The sequence below is a fragment of the Falco punctatus genome, assembly GCF_963210335.1.
Source record: "Falco punctatus genome assembly, chromosome: 4".
Taxonomy (NCBI): domain Eukaryota; kingdom Metazoa; phylum Chordata; class Aves; order Falconiformes; family Falconidae; genus Falco; species Falco punctatus.
Window position 1 is genome coordinate 74482504 of NC_137583.1, and position 17954 is coordinate 74500457.

Below are 17954 nucleotides of genomic sequence, written 5' to 3' on the forward strand. Positions count from 1 at the left end.
CTGTGCGCTCAAGCTGCTGCAGTTCCCCCAGGCAAGCTGGTGCTTCCCCAGCCGGCGGGATGCTGTTTGTGCTGGAGCAAGAGAGACCTCAGGAGCTGCAGAGAAGTCCTGTTGCCCGGAGCAGAGTGCAGAAACACCAACAGCCTTGCTGGCACTTATCTAGGGGAAGCCAGGGCGAGCGCACAGGGGAGGGTAAGACCAAGGGATGTTGCAAGCATTGTCTGGCTGAGCGGGTTGAAAGAACTTCCCGTCAAACTCTCAGGGAAAGTCCCAGGCCTTGTATTTACAGCTGAGGTAAAGCTGTGGTTGCTTTTGTCATGCTGGCACTGACTTGCCCCTTGGCTATTGGCCAGAGCTAAGGCTTAGTTGCAATCTCCTACTTTTTGAAGACTACCTGAGAATTGCAGAAGCACAACAGCAACTATTTGCTTGGAAGGAGAACTGCTGCTTTTGTGTCACAGCTTTCCTGTGCTGTTCCACCTATGGGTAGGGACAGTAAGAATGTCACAACAGATGAAAGGAATTTGGCATGGGGACGGTTGAAAGTACCTGATCTCTGAGATTCTCTAGATATTCTTGGCAGCTACAGCAATTCTGTAGAGCCAGAGCCTGTGATGGATAGGTATTGAGAAATGAGTCTTTAAGGGATAAGCCCATGGGAGCATGCAAAGCTCTTGATGTTACACATCTCTTTGAAATGGGACATAATTCTAAACAGATGCCTTGATCAACAAGAGATCACTGGACTGGATCATAGTCCAGATAGGAGAAAGGGGCTAAGAGAGTCCTGCTGGCACTGAGATTTTATAAGTTTGGAAAATGAATTGAAGGGGATTTAAATAATACTGCAATCCAGATTTGCCCTGTCTGCCTGTAAAGAGGAAGATAGTAAAATGAAAATACTTGTTATGTCAGCTTGCCTTTGGGACGCTTGCTGAAAACTTACTAGAAAAAAAAAATTAAGAAGGTGTACTGGGTCTGGCCGAGCCCCACAGCAGCCTCACAGTGCTGTGCTTGTGCTGGTAGCTAGAAGGGTGTTAACACAGCAGTGGTCTGGCTGCTGCTGAGCAGCGCTGGCACAGCATCAGGGCTGTCTCTCCAACCTTGCCCCCCTCCATCACCAGTAGGCTGGCGGTGGGCAAGATTTTGGGAGGGGACACAGCCAGGACAGCCTACGCAAACCGAGCAGTGGGATATTCTATGCCATGACATCTGCTCAGATATAAAAACTGAGAGAAGAGAGGAGGAAGGGGGGCACTTGTTATTGATGATATTTGTCTTCCAGAACAACCGCTACGAGTACTGAAGCCCTGCTTCCTGGGAAGTGGCCAAACTTTGCCTGCTGATGGGAAGTAGAGAATAACATCTTTTGTTTTGCTTTGCTTCCATTCACGTGACTTATGCTATTGCTTTCATTAAACTGTCTTTATTTTGACCCACAAGGCTTTTTTTTAATCTTATTTCCCCATACCTCCTCCCCCCGCCCCCCCCCCCCCCCCCCCCCCCGATTCTGCTGAGGAGGGCAGCAATAGAGTGGTTTGGTGGGCACCTGGCATCTAGCCAGGGTCAGCACACCACAGAAAGAAACGACATACAGAACATAAGGCGGAGGTAATCTCTAAAAAAAAGTTTCATTCAGAACAATCTGTAGCTGTACTAGGGCTGAAGAAACAATTTGTGAGAGCTTGAGTGAGAGCTTGAGTTCTAGACAAGAGATCAGATCATGTTTGAGATTTAGGACAGGAACAGCCTGTGGCACTTGTGCACTGTGACAAAGAGCACAAACCAACGTGATGCCTTACCCACTGGAAAAGATCCAGGAACTGAAAAAGATGATATTGATTTGGAAAAGCTTGGAAGATTCAGCAAGGTGCACATGACCTGGCTCAAAACATCTTACAGGAGCAAAGGACACTGAGGCAGTGGATGTGCCTGGGGTTAAACAGTGTAGTATTCATTTTCAGATGATCCATCAACTAACATGCTGCCAAAAATAGTCTTATTACACTTGAAATAAAACCTACAGGTAGTGGAAAGGAAGGCAGTTGGCTCACAGAGCTTAAAATCAGAAGGCTAATCCTACTGGAGATATATGAAAAATAAATGTTCAAATTCATAACAGATGGAAAAAAGGGGTAAGTGCTATGCCCTTCAGAGCATTGAGGTGATCTAAGCATTTTTAGATCCTGTGTAAGAACACGAGCACAAAAGCTGAGAAATAATTTGAAGCTGTTTTCCAGTGGATCAATACCTTATGAATATTAAAAAAATGCAGGAAAGGGTTGAATTGTGCAACAGTTCTCACACCTATGTGATTCCTTCACATTGTAAGGCCATGCTTTAAGGAGGAGCTGAATACACTCATTGCTCTGGGATGACTGGAGGAGCTGACAGAGTAATTCTTGTGGTTACAGAAAAGATGGATGAAACTCCTTGCTTGTCCATAGTTAGACCTGAAGGAACAAAACAGGTCTGTTACAATACCGAGGCAAGATACGGTCAGTGACAAATACCTCTCTGTCCCTAGTGCATCATGGGGCTCCTGGCAGATGTTCAACTTAGGAAAAAGAAAAGAGGAGGTTTATTTGAACTTTCATGAAACCTTTGTGAGTGCACTGTTTTCTCAGATGTCTATTTAGGCTGCATTTGGCACCTGAGGAAAAACGTGATAAATTTTTCATGCCTTTCAGATTAGCAAGATTTATACAGATGACATTTAGATCTGATGAAAAACACTGGCTTGGAGCAGCCATGGAAAAAAATAAAAACCTGTTCTGGGATGAAGCTGGACAAACAACACTGTAAATGCCATGTAACACAAATAATAACATACCTGAAGAAAAGTTAGCACAAACCCCAAGTAAACCACCAGAAAATATTCAGCAATTTGTGTTCTTCAACAGTATTTAGGTGCTGAGATGTAAAGAGAAATGTGTAGCTTCTTGAGAGTGCTGTCATAATGATCTCACATGTAATTATTGAAAAAAATGAGAAATAGAAGGAATTAATTAGACATTTCATACCTGAGGGTAAATCATCTGTGAAGGATTTTGAGGCATATGTCAAAGTTGTCTTTTTAAACAGTGTTAAAAAACCTAACGATCACAGTAGTTTATGAGTTAACAAAACTTAGGTATACTCAGAGGAACTAAAAAAAAGATGATTTAATCTTATGGAAATAAACAAACCCATACATTTTTATTTACTGAAGGCCAGTGCTGTTTGAAACTGATTATAAATCATAAGGAATTACCGAAGAGAGCCTGGCCATTGGTTATCTTTCACTTTTTTCAGTTATGGAGTGTGACTTGCAGCTTCAATATAACCTTGAAATTGCAAGTAGGATTTTCAGAGCATTTGACAATGGAACCAAATCCAGAGAGGTATTTGTACATCACTCTCATTGCAACAATGGTTACTGAGGCTGAGATACTTCAGAAAACAATTCATATCATGAATACAAGATTAAATTTAGCCTGAAAACATGAGAGTGGTGAACTTGACAGTACTACTGGGAAAGATCTTCCAAAGCATACATGCAGTTAATTTCAGGATTCAAATGTGTAAGGAAAAGGTCAGGGACATCTTGTACATGAGTCTCAGCTGAGCAATTGTGTTTAGAAAAAGAATAAGGCACATCCTATGTAGTGTGGCCATGGTGAAGGCTGTATCTAGTGAAATAGTTTACAGAAAAACAGGAAAAATCCTGCATTGTGAGAGGATGTGCATATCTGCGTTTCCTGCTTTTGTGTTCCAAACCATTATTCTCCTTTTCCTGAGATAGCCTTAACATCTATTACTATTTGCCCTTGATAAGAAGACTCCAGAAGACCGTGGTGTGTGTCAAATTTCTTTTTGTTGACCTACCATACCTGACATTAGGAAAATGTTCTGCAAACACAAGCTTAAACAGGGAATTATGCTTTTGGAGAGGTTTTGTCCAGTCCCTCTTGCTCAGTCCAATAAAGCAATGGAAAAAGGAATCAAAATACCATGTGGAAGTACAGACACAGGTGAATCGCATCCACACAGATGTCCTCTGGGGCCCTGGGAGCTGCTGGTGTTTCATGAGCTGTGTGAAGCTGAGGCAGGAAAACTGGCCCCAGCATAGAACGAGCCTGGCCCAGGGTGCTGGAGCAGTTGCAGGGCAAATGGGGTTGCTCCATCCTTGCCCTTCAGGCAAGACCACTGGCAACTGGCCTGTTGGTCCTGCCCTGCTGCAGCAGCCTGCACCCTGCAGTGACCCTGGCCAGCTCAGGAGGGGAGCGCGGGGCTGCTGCCGGCTGGGCTGGACAGGTCTGGGGTTGGTCATTAGGTCCTTCTGGCCCTGGAGGAGGAAGGGCAGGGCCATTGGTCTGCACACACAGCTGGTCCCAACTCTCCCTCCTCCTGCCCTGCAGGCATTCTCCCTGGAGCAGGTGGTCTGACTTGGGGAGTGTCAGTGTGCTCCTACCTCTACCACCACCAAGGGCTTTGCTGTGACTGCAACCCTCTACTGTCCCCTGCAGTAATCTGCCTTCTGGAAACTTCTTTGGGCTGCTGGTCTTCCCGCAGGACCTCCTCCAGACCTGGGATGGGAAGCAACTGGGACCCCTGCAGCCACCAAGAGGCTCCCTGCCACCTGTCCTGCACAGCCTCCACCTCCATGTGCAGGTGAGAACACCCCGTGGTCCCTCCTCTGGCTCCCCCAGTACTTCTCACAGCTTCTGGCTCTGCTCCGCCTCTCACCTTTCCATTTTCACCTCACCCATCCAAACATCCACTGAATCACAGGACCTGCTTGCTGAAGTTCTCCTGGCTCTGGCCACTCTGTCCACCTCTACCACCAGAAAGGAGGAGGGCAAGAGGGGCGATGCTGTGACCACAGGGGTTGCTTACCACTCCTAGACAGCCGACAACCCCAACGACCCCCCAGCAGCCTGCTGGGAGTGGTGTACTCTGTTCTGTGTCCCTCTCTGGGGTCCTCGTGATACATTTTTGAGCTCTCATCTCTCACACTTTACCCTTCCCTTTTTTCCCCCCATTTGTTGTCTCCTATCATCACTTGCCTGTGTTCCTTTTTTTAGGAAGGAAAAAAAGAGCAACGGTGTTACAAAGCTGCGTGCTGTTTGTAGGAGGTTGTTTCCCCAGGCTCAGAGATATTGTAGAAGAAGAGATGACAACCTTCTAAAAAAAAAAAAACAAAAACCCAGAAGGGAAAGAGAAGAAAAGAGGCACAGAGCCTGTCACTTTGTGCTGCAAAATCTCCATCTGACAGCAAACACACACTGAGACCAAGGAGTCCCATGACACACAAGTAGGATCACTGCCCCTGGGAGGAGCAGTCCTGGTGCCCTAGGGGAGCCAGCGTGCCCACAGGGACACTGCAGGGTGCCTCAAAGGCTGATGGAAATTTACTAATAAATCCAATCTCAAGGTTGGTGATAAACATTTGTAACTCTCTCTGTTATATCACTGTTTGAAATATACTTGTTTTTATGTTTTCCTTGGCAGGAAAGGTATAGTCTTGGGACTGTGCCTTAAAGTTTTAGCATCTGAAGCAAAAGTTCTGGCTATAGCATTGTAAAACCTTTCTTTGTTATGTGCAGCCTTCACAGACTGAAGGACATAATAAACCAGATCTTTCTGAGGTTCAAAATTGCAAAGGTATTCAGGATGGATGTCAACGCATCTTTCAGGATTTATACATTAGAGATCACAAAACGCCATCAAGCACACTAGTTAACCCAAATCTCAGTGATGCCAGAATAGGACAGATTTCTACCTGAAAACTGGGCATACAGTAGCATGTTTTTAAAATAAGTTTGTCTTTTATTCTTTGCCTCCTAATACGTCATTTTTGCACAAAGCATAGTTTGTTGGGAGTAAAGAACTGGATCCTTAGTGTTTAGGGATAGCTGGCTTGACATCAGCTTTCCCAGAACCAGTAAACGTATGATTCTTGTACCCTTCACAAAACCACAGATGCAGGTCTCACTGTTAAATCAATGGGGTTTTCGTACAGTGGCATTATCACTGACTGAAAACAATTCAAAGTAACGTCACGCTCCTTTGCCCTGAAGCTATTCTGTGAAGCTTGATTAAAAAAGAAAAAGAAAAAGTGGTGTTTAGGAGGCAGATTAGATCATATTCCCTTTCCGATAAAGTCAACAAACTTTCCTGAACTTTGCTTGACACTATTTCATGTGATGGTTTGCTTTCTTCATGTGCTCAGGCTGATGTTGTTAACAGTAAATGTTTGCTATCAGTTTCTACAGAGTGGGAATATCCAGACCTTTGCCAAGCGTAAGCTCTAGAACTTTTGACACCTTTAGTTTTCCTTCTTGCACAGTGATTTATCTGTAAGACTGTAAGGGAGATGCTGGGTGTGCAAGCAGGTCGCTTGAAGTTGCAGACCAAGATAAACAGCATTTCATAAGGTGCTCAGCAAGTGAAAACGCAAGCCAAAAATATACGTACAGAGATGAACTGTGGTGTGATCAGATGTTCAAAGGTAGAGAACAGGTGAATTTTTGGAGGAGACAGCCATTTCTAGCTTCTTTCTTTCTATATAAATCACTAACCTCATCCAACCTTTCTATGCTTCATTTTGACCATCTCCTGAGAAAGTGTTTGAGAAGTCAGGAGTGTGAGAGGGGGAATAATTTTTCTTGTCAGAAGTGAGACTGCCACATGGGAGGCTGGAATTCAGTAATGACTGAAGCATATTTCTATTTGCTGTTCTCAGCTTGGCCAAAGCTATCTTGGATTCCTGCCTATAAAGTTAATATCTGCAAAGGAACTACATTCACAAACATATGTGTGAGATGTCTCAGGTTTTCACTGCATCTCATTAGTCTTCAATGCACATGAGAAGATCAGTAAAGATGATCCTAGAGGGATCTCTTCCTTATAATAGTGTCAGTAGGAGATGGGAAAATGCAACTATATAAGCCGTTCTATTTTTGGTGTTATTTTCTAATTTTTGGCTACCTGCCATTTTGTGGTTTTTAGTAGGGATTAAAGGCACTGAAAACACTTGCAGCTAAATATCAAGTTTTGTGTGCTAAATAGAGGTCATTTTGTTCAGGTGCTATTTGTCATCTATTCAGAGAGTGACACTTCGTTTCTGAGATAACTAATACCATTTGGTATCAGCCTTCCTTGCTGTTTCAGCAGATAAAGCTACCCTGTGACCAGAGAGAGCTCCTGTGCGTGCATTTTGTGAAGGCTACTCTGGGTTCCTGCTGCATTCAGCCTTGTTGCTTTGTTTCTAATTAGTCTTTCCTTAAATTACAACAAATATGCAGCACTATCGCTCACTAAATTTATGGGAAAATACTCTGCTGACAAGAGTGCCTACGAGGCTGCCAAAACATCCTCTGACATCTTCGATATAGTTAACTGTTTGATGTGGAGCAATATGCAGGATTTTAACTTCCTAGCATTTCACAGATAAACTATACTGTGATTTTATGTGAGATGGAAAGCAAAATACTTGTAACTGAAATATTCTGGGAAGAACATCCCAGTACAGTGAAAAAAAAGACTTCAAAACAGATTTAAATTTTTCAGTCAATGACCCAAAACAAAGCCTAGGTTCTGAGCTCCTGACTGATCCTTTCTGGAGTTGGAAGGGCATATTTTTCCATGGCGTGTGGGGAGGTATGAATGTTGCACAAATGTGATGGTGTCATACTGGGAGTGCTTTATTTTTGTAGAATGTCCTCAACAACTAGGGACACCATGCTTTGAACTTCACAGGAATGGGTACCATATTTTAGGTTGTGTGTTCCTGTCCAGTACAACTTCAAAATGGGGCTAGGAAAAGAAAGGGTAATTTAAGAAATATTTATTTATAGACCATAATGACTTTGAGCTGAAATCTGCCTGTTACTTTGAATAGATCCTCACTGTCTACAAGACGTGTGTCCAATGAGTCATTCCAGTAGATCTAGTGTTTTCTTTTAAAATTTTATGTATGAACATCCATAGGTCAGGGATGATGATTTCTCCCCCGCTTAGTACTTCTAATGAACTGTTATATTTAGGGGAGGTTAAGAGGTGTTTGATGTGTTCTGGAAAGCTGATTATCTCTTCTGGATGTTTATATACCTGCAAAATGTTACAGATCTTTCCTCTGAAACTATTTTTTAAATTTCACTTCTGAAAAAAACATTTTGTATTTTCCCTACATTTGGAATGCACCCATATTCTGAAATTTAGAATTGCTCGTGAGAGGGAAAATAAGCTTTTGAACTACTTCTGCCCATAACCATACCAGACTATTGTATTCTATTTATGTAGTGTCTTTACAGCTATCATATAGCTAATTAAAAAGTGAGCCACAAGGAGAAATATTAACCCTAATAATAACAGAATAGAAAATTTAGTGAGATCAACCAATCCATTTGCTGAACTCAGAAAGAATACAGAAAACCTAAATGCATTTTGAGCACTTCACTGCAACGGCTAGATAATCACACCACTGGCATAGCCAGAATTTTTGCTGAGTTCAATTACTAACAAAATCACCCCTGCTTCTAAAATACTCAAACGTATGACCAAGTCACAGCAGTGAATTACTACGTATCAGTTGAGCCATAGTATCTCTTCATGTCTGTGATCTTCACTTACTCCAATGAATACTACCATGTTAGTTTAAATCTCTTCCTCTGAGCTCTGCAAGGCCTAAGTCCCCTGTCAACCTAGCTCTGACTACATGTGCATAGTATTTATGTCCTACTTTAATCCTTCCTGACAACTTGTAAAAATAGATTTTCCAGACACAGACTTCTTAACAGATATTTCTCAGTATCATCCAGCACAGGAAGAGCTTGAAAAGCATCGTTTTTCTTCTAGGCTAGTTAGACATATATAACATATTCTTGTTTCCCTTTTCTGTTTTTCTTTTGAAAACAAGAACTTCATTGTCATGAGTAATAACCAGCAGCCACAGAAAGAAATAAAAGTTAACATTTAGCCTTGGAGAAACTATTTTGATATCTTTGTAGCTATGCTACCTTAAGAAGGGTAGAACTTCTTGTCCAGTGGTACATTTATGATATTACAATTAATCAGAGAAAAAGGATTTGTACTGAATTAGGAGAGCAATAATAAAGGGACATGAAAATGAATAGGCTACTTCAGTGAGTAAATGACTTCTGGTGCCAACCTGGAAATGACAGAGAGGACTTGAATGTCTCTAGCATTATCAGGTCTCTGAGACTCATCAGTAGTTTTATTCAGGACTTTTGAGTGTTATGTTATCGCTGGCCATCATTGCTATGCTTGGCCACCAAGCAGATGACAGAAGAAAAGTCATTTGAACAATGCAAGGAGCTGGTTTCACTGGGTAAGACAGTTGTCTGCATGACTACTCTCATTTACTTAGCAGGACTTGAGCAGTGTGGCTCAGATTACTGAAAGTAAGGTCATGAATCAGTTCTTTAAGGAAACCAGGTTGCACTTGCCAACACTATGTGGAGGGTGGGTTGTGTATACAGCAGCTTTAACCAGTGGCAATCCTGTCACCTGGAGAGCAGTGCAAAGCTGGGATTGATCCAAGGGTGAGCAGACCCACGTATGTATCCCACCATCTCTCTCCTCTTTCAAAATCCCAGAGCTTGGCTGATTGAAAGGCTGTTGCTCAGCTGTCTTCGTCTGGATTGAGAGCATGAAGCCCTTTGACCCGTCTTCATTTTTTTGTAGAGTGAGTAATAACACATAACCCACTGGGAAAGGTTGAGTTTGAGTTCTTCAGGAATGACTGTGAGCTGTTATTAAATGGCATAATTTTTCCAAAAGGCCTTGCTTGTTATCTTGGCAGAACAACAAGTGTTCTATCCTCAAAGCCTCTTCCCTTCACACTTTCCACTCACTGACCTCACAGTACTGACCATGCTCTCTCTGCTTCTCTTATTTTTTTTCTAGCTTGTCTGTTTGTTCTTTCAACTGTTTTTAAAGTTCAGTTTTTGCTAGCAGTGAGCTTTTCTCTGGTTTCTTTGTCAGACAGTATCTCAGCCACAGTAAGATTTTTTTTTTTTTTTTTTTTTTTTTTGTGAAGGTAGTGTTTACAGCTAACTCAATGAAGAGGGAATGAGAGGTCTCCCAGAAAAAGTAAAGATGCAGACTTTCAGGTTTCACAAGTAGTACTTCACAGGCAGGTGTGCTCTGAAAATAATGCTGACAGTGGCCCTAAGAGACTATATATAAAAAAGAGGACAATTTCTACCCAGTTCTTTTGGGCCTTTTGCCCTCCAGCCCCCAAGTCCACTTTGTTATTTAGAAAAATCAAGAAGCAAACAGGCACAAGGTTCAGGTAGACTCTATGAGATACTAGTAATGGAACTGGAAACACCAGTATTACATTTTTATTATTACAGTAAAGCTCTTTTCATCTTGACCATTCTCATCTACATCCTGTTTTTTTTATAAGTAGTTAGTTAAACATGCGCATATACCTTAGAGGAGTACTCTGTGTTTTGCATTTTTTTAAAGGATGTCAGGAAGTTACAATAAATATCTCCATGAAATTTGCTTAATAAGAAATTTCAGAAGCATTTGTCATATTTCTGCTAGCAAAGTCAACTGAAAGGCTAATTTTAGCAATGGGAAAAGCTGCTTCTATTGTGACAAAAATTGTGGCCTAAGGGACAGAGCCACCCCCTCTAGAAATTAATACTTACAAACCCACATTTCTTTCAACAATCTGATGGCAATGCTATGGGAAGCTACTCATGGGAAAACAGAGCTGTCAGAATAAAAAGTGTTAATCTTCTCTAAACCAAGGAGGCTTTATTTATTCTTCTGAGCGATAGGAACAACTGAACTGTCTTCTCTGAAATCTCTGTCTCCTGTAGATAATATGCTTGGTTTAGTACTAACTCATACTTTAACTTCTGTCTCATGCCCTTGGTATTTTTTTTCATCATGTAGACCATATGCTTCTGGGAACAACAACTTACTTAATGTGATTTTATGTTGCATCCACAATTGCAACTAAGCTTCATGGGTACAAAATACACCAAACAAAACACACCATGCAATTTATGTGGGCTAAACCCCCAAACCTTACATGTTGATCCAAGAATTAATTAAGGTATTAGCAGTCTAATCAAAAAGTTATTGTTAGTCCCATTTTGATAAAACCAACACTCCAGATTTTCCCATTACTATAGCTCACTCCTAGTCGTGATGCAACTGATAATTGTACACACCAAATGCTCATATCTGCCCTTTTCTCCAGTGTTACGCTCACCGTTCCATTGGTCCTCAAGAAGCAGGGGAGAGAGTTGTTGGCATCCTGAGTTCTTCACTGGAAGTAGTATGGTGTTGCTGAGGATTTCCTCCACCTTACTCCAGGATCTGCTTGGGGCTATATTTATATCTTTCTTAGCACGTACTGCACGTTCCTCTTTCTTCATTGGTCCTTAATTCCACTTTACATCTAAATATACTATATATAGTATGTTTTAATTACATATGCTGTATATTTGTTCTTTGTTCCTTTGTTATCTCTAAAGCCAGTTTTACTGGCCTCCCAAGGGTTTAATGACCAGTAATTGATCATTAATGATTTGTTTATAGCCCAGGAGCCTCTGGTTTCATCCTGCCTCCACACTTATAAAACTGCTACTATAATCTATTACTTGTATAGTCCTCGACATTAGTTTTATTCTAGGTCATAGCTGCCTCTACACAAAATAACTACTGTTCCTTGACTTTTGTATACAGTAATCTCAGAAGTATTGTAACAATAGGCATTAAAATACCCAACCCTACAAAGCTAAACTAAAAGTTTAACAAATTAGGTAATGTTCACCTGGCAGGTAAATAATTGCTGTTACAGCTCAGCTAGCTAAAACAAAGCTCCATGCAGGCCAAGATAATCCAAGCAAAACTATCTTGATGTGCCCTAGCTCCAAGGCTTTTCAGACATAATACAAAGGTTATGGGCTCTTACTAGCAATGGCAACACCATGCTTGCTAGGCTGTAGGGCTCTGCCCTGTGGAACCAAGCAAAGAAGTCTTGGCCATGGGTCTCATCAACCTTAGGAGGTGAGACCCAAAGGAGAGGACTCGTGGTGTTCCCAGTCAGGCGAGAAGATGGGTTCCTATGTTCTGGATTAGTTTGTATTGTCTAAGAACTGGTAGCTCTGGTTCCTCAGTTGTACAGCACACCGCAGTCAAGCAAGCCATGATGTTCAATATAAAATCTCCTAGGTGAAAAGGAAATGTTAAAAAGAACTTGCGTAAAAGTAGCCCCATTTTCACACCTAAGTCCTACTGAGATCTGCAGCTTATCTCTTCTGAGGAGCCTGATCTGAGTGACACATATAATGACTAAATACAGACGTCACAGAAATGAGGGCACAAGGAAGATTTCTAACCATGGAGCTCCATAGGAAAACATTCCTTCCAGTCTGGAGCTTTGTGTCCCAGTTTGTCCTTGGGCCAGTCCAGTGCCTGACCTGGACGAGAGAAAGTCAAGTTTCAAATGGGGAAGAGGGAACAGTCTGTGGTGGACCACAAACCATTCTTTTCTGTCAGCACTGACTTTTCACTGGTTCCTGTCCAGAAGCACTGTTTGAATCAAACACAAAAGAAAGCAGAGTGGTGGGCTTTTTGTTTCGAAAAGTTAATGTTGTTTCCCAGGGTTTGTGCTGTCTTAAATGCAGCTTCCTTTTCAGGGATTTAGGTGAGGGCAGAGGCAGATGGGACAGAGGCATGAGTGCTGCCTGGGCACAGGGTACAATCGTGGATCCCCTGGATGTGTGCTGGGTGAGGGAGCAAACTGCCAAACTTCCCTCGTGGCAGTGAAAACCCAGCTCTTTGCTATGGTGCCATGAGCTATGAGCACTGTCAGGGAATCCTCCGGCAGATTTCTTCCCTCCAGATGCATATTGGGCCTTTTCTGCAGCATGCAATGGCACTACACAGTAAAACTCTGGTGTAATATACAACATGAATCATAAAACATCTGCCAGTAAGGAAAGTAACTGTCCCAGCTAACTGTTGCAGGCACAGTGGAAACTCCTGCTGGTTTATTATAGCCAGTTTATAGGATTTATTTCTGTTTGACAATAGGAAAAATGAAGTTCTCAAAACATCTCTAAAACATTAAATGTTAATTTACTTCTACTGTGATGGTTAATGTAAGCATCTCACATCAAGAAGAGAGGTTGGATTTAATCAGTTTTTTAAATTCCACCTTAAATCATCAGAACAGCATATTTTTTTTGTACTAAATAGAAGAATATGCATTTCCCATGTAGTGTGTTCTGTTTCTCATATAAAATGAGCTTTGTTTAGAAGATCCAGGACTATAAAATTATCAGGAAGAAAGGAATTAAATGATTAAAACAATAAATGTGCTTCTTTAAAAGAAGACAAACAGCCTGGTACTCTAATCCATTACATGCCATGTGGTCACTTACCTCATAACTTCCTGATAGCCACAAAAAATTACTGTTTTGGTCTTGTAGAATGTAATCTCTATCCTGTATCAACCAGTCTGTGCTTGTTTGAAATTAAATCTGTAATAGTTTTGGGGAAAATTTGAATTATTATTAAATTTTACTCCTGTACTCAGGTGTACACATAACTGATGCCCAGTTATGTCATGTTGATGTGGAATTGTATTATGTGGACTTGTTTCAGAAGTGCCACTAGGATAATATGATGTTGAAAGGTCTTTTTCCCTAAATGATTTTTTCCTGCCTATTTTAGCAATATTTGGGAAAAAGAAGAGGGGAAAGTTAAATAACCTAAGCAGAAATTATCCAGTTTCAATAGCAGAAGTCCAATAGGGAGGTGGTTGTTGAACATGTGATCTTCACAAAAAGTTGTTAACTTTGATCATCACAAGAAATATTCATGTGAAGTGCGCTCATATATAGCACACACGAGGGATATACCTTTTAAGTGACAGCGATTGAACTGGAGATTAAAAAAGCATTGTATTATATATTAAATAATTAATTTTGCAGTGATTCATTATAAACTCAGAAGCGTACACGTGCATAATTGCAAATGGATGCACAAAAGGGAGACGAATGGCATGTTGGTCATTTTATTATAACTGTGGCACCTGAAGCCTATTTTATGACATATATTTAGAGACCTATAGCCAGCCATCACTAATCAAAAATCTCAATCATCTACCTAGAAATCTTCTAAATTGATCATAGAACATGCTTAATGGGAGTGAGACTTCACAGCATACAAAATACATTGCAGAGTGGGAGAAAGCATGCCAGACCGAGCAGGTCTCTCACTCTCTCCAGAATTATTTTTCTGTTGTAAACAGGCAGAAAGCAAATACAGAAATACAGGCCAGCAGTGAAACTGCAGGTGTGCAAGACAGCAGTGCCACTGAAGCAAAAATAATAGCGTTCTTTCTTTTGAAGACATTGTGAACATAAATGCAAATAAAAAAAAAAAAAAAGTACAAAGGAAGCAATCTGGACAGTCCTGGAAACCAGTATACAGTCCTGCATACCTACTGAAAAATATATTATGAAATACATACTGAGAAAGTTTGTATAGGTGTAAGTAACACTATGTTAGATTTATAGTAGGAAATCCTTGAACTGTCAGAAGGCATGTTTTCTGTAAAGACAGAAAAAAAATGCACCACACACCAGAATTTTCTTCACTTACAGAGCTTTTGTGCTGCTAGTACACCATTTCATGTTGTAGATAACTCAGCTATCAAACCCTTCCTGGAAAACTCTTTGAAAGCAAACCATCAGTGCCAGATCACTCAGCAAAACAGGATAAAGTACTTTGAAAATTGTGTGAATAAACCCAAGAAAACAGTTGAAAGATCACCTTGGTCTTAGTCTTCTTTAACTCAAGAACAATGTAGAAGTCTGCTACGGTCTAAGGAGCATAGCACACTGTTGTAAGAGCTTACTCTTCCCAAGAACCAAGACAGATGACTTCAGAGCAACAGAAGCATCTAAGCCAACAGCTTAGATGATGCTTTTCAACCCTTGTGCCAACGTTTTCAGGGTGTGACAGAAACTTGACCCCAATCAAGCCAAACAATTAAACCTAATATCAATATATATTTTCTGTATCTTTTTCATTGTTGAAGCAAAGTGTTGACAATAATCACTGTTTCTTTGCATCATCTATGCAATCTAGTATAGAAAATGTTTAAGCTCTGGTATTTTGGTGTGACTTAGCAAAATACTTTCCACCTGGCCTTATATTTCTCTGGGAGCCTAATGGTACTGACTAGCACAAGTGGGAAGACCTCATTTTCTTCTTACAAAGAGGCCTTGTGAGAAGTCAGATATGTGATCGAACACAACATCCTTTCATGAATGTATATATATTTCAAGAAAAACAGTAAATAAAAAAATAATTTGCATTTTTCTATGACAAATAGAAAGCTAAACTTTTTGGCTCCCAGTGTTTTAATTGTACCTGTTACCTCTGATGACTTAGTGATAGTGTCACTAGTACTTAAAACTTTGGTATACATTGTTATAGTTAGAATTACATGAATCAGTAACCTGCCAGTGAAAATTGCTTCTTTTCATCTGTGTCTTGTATTCTAAAAATTACAATGTAAGAATTGTCTTTAATTTTAATTACGTGGATATGATTAACAGTAATACTGTGCTGATGCTGGTGGAGTACTCATCTTTTAATTTTGGCCAAGGATGCAAATTGCCTAGAAGCCTAGTTATGCTCCCCTGAAAGTTCCCATTGACTTCAGCTGTGTAAATTTGGAAACACTAATTTATGTATCCCTTCATCACACTGGCTGGATTTTTTTTTTCCCCTGTGTGTTACTCATTGCTTCCTGATTTTTTTTTTATTTTTATGTGCTTACGGGTGCCAGTAGGGCTGCAAGATCTAACTGTAAGTAATTGTATTATCCCAGCTTTAAACTGGCAGGTTAATATTACTCAGGAGGTGGTTTCACACAAACAGATAAAATCCGACAGGATTTTACTGGGTCTCAGTTTGCAATCAAAATAAGGATAAAGGATATATTCTTAAGTCATACAGCTGTGTGAACAATTGAAATCGATTGGAGCTGTTGTTGAGCTCACTTGGATCCCTAGTCACACAGATATTTTTGGAAACGATTACACAGCTAAAGTAGCAAAGAAAGCATTAAGAAGGATTATGCTGATATTCTAGTTTTACTGTCTAGGGGTGAAACCACATCTCTTATCTACTCAAGAGCAGTAAAACCTGCTCTTTTAGAAAAAAAAACCAGTGATCAATATAGAAAAGATTCATTGTATAATGTTCAGGTGTAAGCCAGAGACTTGGCATGAAAAAATCCAATAGAAAGCCTCATGATTGACTCATTAGAGAAAATAAGACTAGATATTTATTTTAGGGGGTTGGCCTATTGTTCACTTGGTTTTATAAAGCAGATGATTTCCTGTTTGCTTATCCTATTCCATTATCCCTCCTGAAACTCTTTGCTTGAAGGCTGCTGTTCATTCCCCAGTTTGCCCGGTCCCACAGCTTGCTGTACTTGATGCTGCTATTAAGCCTTTTGTTTACTACTGACTTGGGTAGTGCTGCTTGTGTTGATAGTAAGCAGGTTTGGCAGTGCTTTTGCAAGGAGTGCAAAGATTTGAGAATACTCTGTGTCGGAAGATAAAGCCCACATCAAATAAAGACTATTTCGAGTTTCAGTAATCTATTTAGAATGCCACTCTGATGGCTTGAGAGACTCTTACTACCTACAGCTTAATTGACCTAATATGAAAGCGTTTGGTTTCCGTTTATGGCACTGTTATAGCTGGGTATTACTTGGGCTGTCATTATTGATTATCAGTGCTGATATTACTCGTTAAGGCTATTTACAGAGAACACCCAGCTGCTCCAAAGAGCGGTTTGCAGCCAGCAGGGCTGCCCAGGGAGCGAGGGGCAGGCAGGTGGCCCCGCCGCCAGCTCTGCTGATGCCGTGACCAGGCACAGGGTGGTGGGGTGGTGGCTGGGTGTGCACACAGGCACGGCGGCACTGGGGCTGCTCTGGAGGCATGGGGTGCCTTTGATTTCATCCGAGGTCTGCATGCAGAGTGGCACGTCCACACTGTCAGCCTTTCTCCATGGAGGAGAACTGTACATGGGAGACACAACCGTGAGGATGAAGGGAGCACTGAGGTGCTATTGCAACAGGATATTTAGTAATATGTATAACCGTTATATAATTGGAGAAGGTCTTCTGCATCTGTGTCCCACGTGTGCTGTTGCAGTCAGCAGTAGTTTACCAAATCCCTTTGCAAAATTTTCAATCTCCATTTCCACCTGGCTTTGGATTTCTGTCTTCAATGCTCCATTTAAGGAAGCTGATACAATACCTTATTTTCTGTTGTCTGGGAAATTTGGCTCTAATTTTTGGCCTAGACAGTCCAAAGTGATTTCTAATACTTAATGCTACCAGCTGTTAAGATAAACAAGTAGCAGTTCCTGTATGTGAGAAGAAGCATCAAAAGAGAAGAGAATTATAATAAAGGACAGGTGTGTACCTGTTTTCTTTTGAGAAGAAAAATGCTGATACCTGTTCTGTGATTGATAGCAATACATAATACATAAATATCTGTGGTTTCAAAAGCTGTTGCTAGCCATGACAACCTTGCCTTGACTGATGAATGTTCAATTTCTGTAGAGATAATATAATAACATATTAGAAACATCCTTTAAAATAATAATGACTGACTCCATTTGAATCATCTGAAAGCCTTAAAGAGGGAACAAATGTGCACTGAAAAACACTACAATGCTTCTATGCTCGACAGTTATAAATATTTTTAAAGATCTCAACTAGTTGCTTAGCTGACAATTCAATTATTCAACCTTGTGCTGGCGAATATCATAACAAAATTTGTCTCTGTAGTGACAATGTAGTAAATCTGAACTAAAAGATGTCTTTGGAATGAACAAAGAATCTACTTGTTAATTTTATTTATGTGATATCAAAGGAAAAAAGCAGC

At 40.7% G+C, this 17954-nt stretch overlaps 1 protein-coding gene across 2 annotated transcripts in view; it reads right to left on the reverse strand.

Moving 5' to 3' along the window:
- The window catches only part of STEAP4 (STEAP4 metalloreductase), a 68140-nt gene that overhangs the window by 20557 nt on the left and 29629 nt on the right, over positions 1-17954 (reverse strand). Inside the window, exons 1-2 of one of the 2 annotated variants that reach the window (XM_080385564.1) lie at positions 4228-17954; positions 1-4173 (exon numbers count right to left, since the gene is read on the reverse strand). The exon at positions 4228-17954 is cut by the window's right edge and continues 29629 nt beyond it. The gene's annotated coding sequence lies outside the window, so the exon portion shown is untranslated. The other variant, XM_080385563.1, reaches the window with a different exon arrangement.